This window comes from Periplaneta americana, chromosome 14 (assembly GCF_040183065.1).
Source record: "Periplaneta americana isolate PAMFEO1 chromosome 14, P.americana_PAMFEO1_priV1, whole genome shotgun sequence".
In the NCBI taxonomy this organism is placed as follows: domain Eukaryota; kingdom Metazoa; phylum Arthropoda; class Insecta; order Blattodea; family Blattidae; genus Periplaneta; species Periplaneta americana.
The window spans coordinates 144050879-144055716 of NC_091130.1; positions in this window are offsets into that span (position 1 = coordinate 144050879).

The window sequence follows — 4838 nt, forward strand, 5'->3', positions numbered from 1 at the left end:
TGTATTTAAAAAAAATTAAAATGCGATCATTTTGATCCAGAGACCACTCATTTGGTCATAAAAATTATTTTAGGAAATACAGGAAACGAATGTACAGGCTATGTTTCATAGCTTTCGATTGTTGTTGTCCAAGGCCCCTTATAGACGAAGTCATTTGTTTTTTATTTCATTACACCGCCTTAGATGGCGTTGTTATTGTAATTTTTTAACTCATTTATCTCATTAAATATCAGTCCTATCAAAATTTTGCATAGAATAAAACTTATCGGAAATTATTTTTAAAGAAACTTTTGTTATGTAATATTTTTCATGAAAATTAATAATAAGGGAGATATTTCGATTTATTTAATTCATGCCACATTATAATCCCTCTTTTAAATAAAATATTTTGAATGCCATACAGCCTAAATTCTAAGCTACAACGAACTTAATTTATATTCCAATTTTCATATAAATCGGTTCAGCTATTATCGCGTGAAAAGGTAACAGACAGACAGACAGACAGATAGATAGAGAGACATACAAACAAAAATAAAAAAAGCGATTTTCGGTTTCAGGTTGGTTAATTATATATGTTAGGACCAATTATTTTTGGAAAATCGAAAATGACCAGAAATATTTTGGCTACAGATTTAATATTAGTATAGATGTGCATGTATTAACAATTAAGAAATATGTCAAAGGAATTGTCATTGAACTAAATGAGTGGTCTCTGGACCAAAATGATAGCATTTTAATTATTTAAATACAATTTCAATTAAATGACATATTAAACGATTTATCCTTCTATCAAACACGAATGTTCCCTGGACCAGATATCCTATTTTAATTATGTAATTACTTTATGTTTATTTCTAACAGGTGCAGCGGAGCGCACGGGTACGGCTAGTAATAATAGTATTAATAATATATGAAAATAAACAAGCAGCTGTTGCTACAGACCAGTAGTTATGCGTCATAGAATACGCTTCGCATTATCAGAGTAGCAAAATGTTACCACCTGTCACAGAATCATTAACACTTGTTAGCTTGTCTATATTAATCTTGCTCCTCCTGCACAGATGACAACAGCCAGCATTATGTAATGTTGATATTACACGCCTATCTGCTTTGCTGCCACTTGTAGAAGCTCTTACACGTGTACATCTGCACTGGTATTTGTGAAATGTACTGGAAACCAACAGCACACATATCTGCATAAAGTAAATAATATCTTCAACATAATAATGTGTTACGCAAATGTAAAGGAGGGAAACAAAGCGTTTACTTTGTACGAGGACGTAGGAGACAAAGAGAAGGTTTTTGTGTAAGTTTGAGATTCTTAAAAGTGCTGTCAGCCATAAAAATGGTGCGAAAGGTTAATTTATATCACAGCGTGATCCCGGACAGTTTTACCAAATCATTTTTCCCAATCCGATAGTCCCGGCTATGCATTATCGCAACGACCGTTTCTCCAAAAACATTTGTACGAAGAACAATTTTCCCAATTTAATATTCCCACTGTTAAATTATCCTAATTAAGCCGTTCAGAGCAGAAGTGGTGTAAGTCAAAAATGGGTAATGAGGGTTAAAGTAAAAATTCTGTAAAATACAGCGCAAAGTAGCAATTAATATATCCTTCGTGCTATCCACCGACTACTAATAGTTTAAATAAATTGAATATTAATTGCTACTTTGCGCTGTATTTTACAGAATGTTTACTTTAACCCTCATTACCCATTTTTTACTTAACTTACACCACTTCTGCTCTCAACGGCTTAATTGTCATTTCTTCCAATCCATTTTATCCAAGTACATATTGTAGTGAGTATCCATGGTAATGCTATTTAGGTGTAGTATAATACAATATATATATATATATATATATATATATATATATATATATATATATAATTTGAACTGGTAATGGAAATTACGGGAAAACGGCTGAACGGATTTTAATAAATGGCCCCTCATTTTGAAGCTTGGAACCCATAGTTTTTCGGAAAAATAGTAGTTTTCAGTGAAATGTCAATTTTCCTACATAATTTTCCAAAATCCATCTGTCGTCAGTTTTGAGAACTAGCTAATTGCATTCAGGAGAAGCGAAGCGAGCATCAAGTCGGCCGTGTTTCATTTCAGAATAAAACAAAACACACATTATAGTAAACAATATTACACGAAGGCCATGATCTGCAAGAATGCTGACATATTTAGAGCTCATATTAAATTGGTTATTAAAAATTCAACTTACTAACAATAATTTACAGGTTCGATTCTGTGGTGTGTAATTTTCTGGGTACAGCTGTGTATTGGATATTAAAAACTACAAAACTTGAGGTGGTTTGATGACATTATTACTATTAGAAATGAAATATTATTGTAGTTAATGCCGTAATGTGACTATTTTTCATTAATTATACATATTAATGCTGTCCACACCTGTGGAGTAACGGTCAGAGAGTCTGGCCGCGAAACCAGGTGCCCCGGGTTCGAATCCCGGTCGGGGCAAGTTACCTGGTTGAGGTTTTTCCGGGGTTTTCCCTCAACCCAATACGGGCAAATGCTGGGTAACTTACGGTGTTGGACCCCGGACTCATTTCACCGGCATTATCACCTTCATATCATTCAGACGCTACATAACCTAGATGTTGATACAGCGTCGTAAAATAACGCAATAAAATAAAAATATTAATGCTATATTGATGACATTAAAGTGAAACGTTTTGGGGTTATATAATTAGATGTAGAGAATAACTTAAATTAGATTTTGATTTCTATATTTTACTGAGTGGCGGATAGTATATATAGTATATGTTACTGAAAGCAGTAAAACTTACGTAAGATAATAATATTATTAAAAATCAAATATTTTTATAGTTATTAATCAAGTGGGGTTGGGTCTTTTTCATATATTTAATGGCGGTGTGGTGTAGATATTTATATGCGTGGTTTTCTTCAGTATTGGCTCGAGAGAGAGAGAGAGAGTATCTTTCATTATTATGGAAGCAAATAACTTTCAAAATGTCTGGTAGCCTATTCTTAGTTGAAAATAAATCTGAAAAATGTTTATTTGAACGTCTAATGAACTTAGTTTGCAGCATTTGCTGCATAAGCCACTAGTTACATTTTAATTATGACAAAAATTATAATTTGACCTGCAGGAGGAAAGAAATAGTACTTAATGGACACATATACTACAGAAGAGACACAAAAATAACAAAGATTACTGGTATTGCTCTCGAGACAAGAATGTAGAGCTACTGTAATTACACAGAATTGCAACTTAACAACAAGAATTACCTCCTGCACAAATTCTTCGTAAAGAACTTCCAGCTCCCAGATCGAGAAAATCTCAAGAAATTTTTGCGCCGTGTTAGGACAAGGTAATTGCCTACAGAACCAATTAATTTAGAAGATTTTGGGGAAATCCCAAACTGCTATAAGATGATACTAGCTTGTGACAATTTTTTCGTGAGTGATGAAAATGAAGACAACAGAAAGATAAAGTTTTTTGTGCGAGATCGTACGTATTTGCTTGGTTTCCTCACAAAACCAATCCGCGTTTAAGTCTAAAATTCCACATTCAGTATTCCCAACCTAACACACATAACAATTTCCCTCTTCTTACCGCTTAAGTGACATATTGATTTTACTGCTTTAGGCTTTTAACATATTATTTTTAGAGACGTTGAATATAGTAATAATTATAAATTGGAAACTTACCACTGCACTTTCACCTTAATTGCACTGTTAATTATTGTTTTTAAATATTTGCAAAAATTAAGTAAATTCTACAACTCCACTAAAGTTACTGCATTCGTGATGCAAGTAACATTACGGAAGCCGTTTGTTTTAAGTTCGCATTTAAAGACTAGGGGGAAAAAAGACACGGCCTGCTGGAGTGTAGTAAACACAGAAAACATTTTAAAGCAACAATGTTGAAGATAGACAATTTTGTTTTGCAAATTTGCCGTCATTGAACAGAAACCAAGATGAAGAGTTCATTGCAACTAATTAGAAATTCGTCTTTCAGGTATGTAATAAACGATCTTCGCACAAAATAATGTACGATACACGAGCGGTATGTTTTCTTTCAATTCACAGAAATTAAAAAAGCTCAACTACATTTCGCTTTTTCAAACTATTCCTCGAACATGAAAACGTCAACATACCGCTCTTGTAACGCATATTACTATTGTGCGAGATCGTGCGTATTTGCTTGGTTTCCGCACAAAACCAATCCGCGGTAAGTCTAAAATTCCACATTCAGTATTCCCAACCTAATACACATAACAATTTCCCTCTTCTTACCGCTTAAGTAACATATTGATTTTACTGCTTTAAGCTTTTAACATATTATTTTTAGAGACGTTCAATATAGTAATAATTATAAGTTGGAAACTTACCACTGCAATTTCACCTTAATTGCACTGTTAGTTATTGTTTTTAAATATTTGCAAAAATTAAGTAAACTCTACAACTCCACTAAAGTTACTGCATTTGTGACGCAAGTAGCATTAAGGAAGCCGTTTGTTTTAAGTTCGTATTTAAAGACTGGGGAAAAAAAAGACACGGCCTGCTGGAGTATAGTAAACACAGAAAACATTTTAAAGCAACAATGTTGAAGATAGATATTTTTGTTTTGCAAATTTGCTGTCATTGAACAGAAACCAAGATGGAGATTTCATTGCAACTAATTAGAAATTCCTCTTTCAGGTATGTAATAAACGATCTTCGTACAAAATAATGTACGATACACGAGCGGTATGTTTTCCTTCAATTCTCGGAAATTAAAAAAGCTCAACTACGTTTCGTTTTTTCAAACTTTTCCTCGAACATGAAAACTTCAACATACC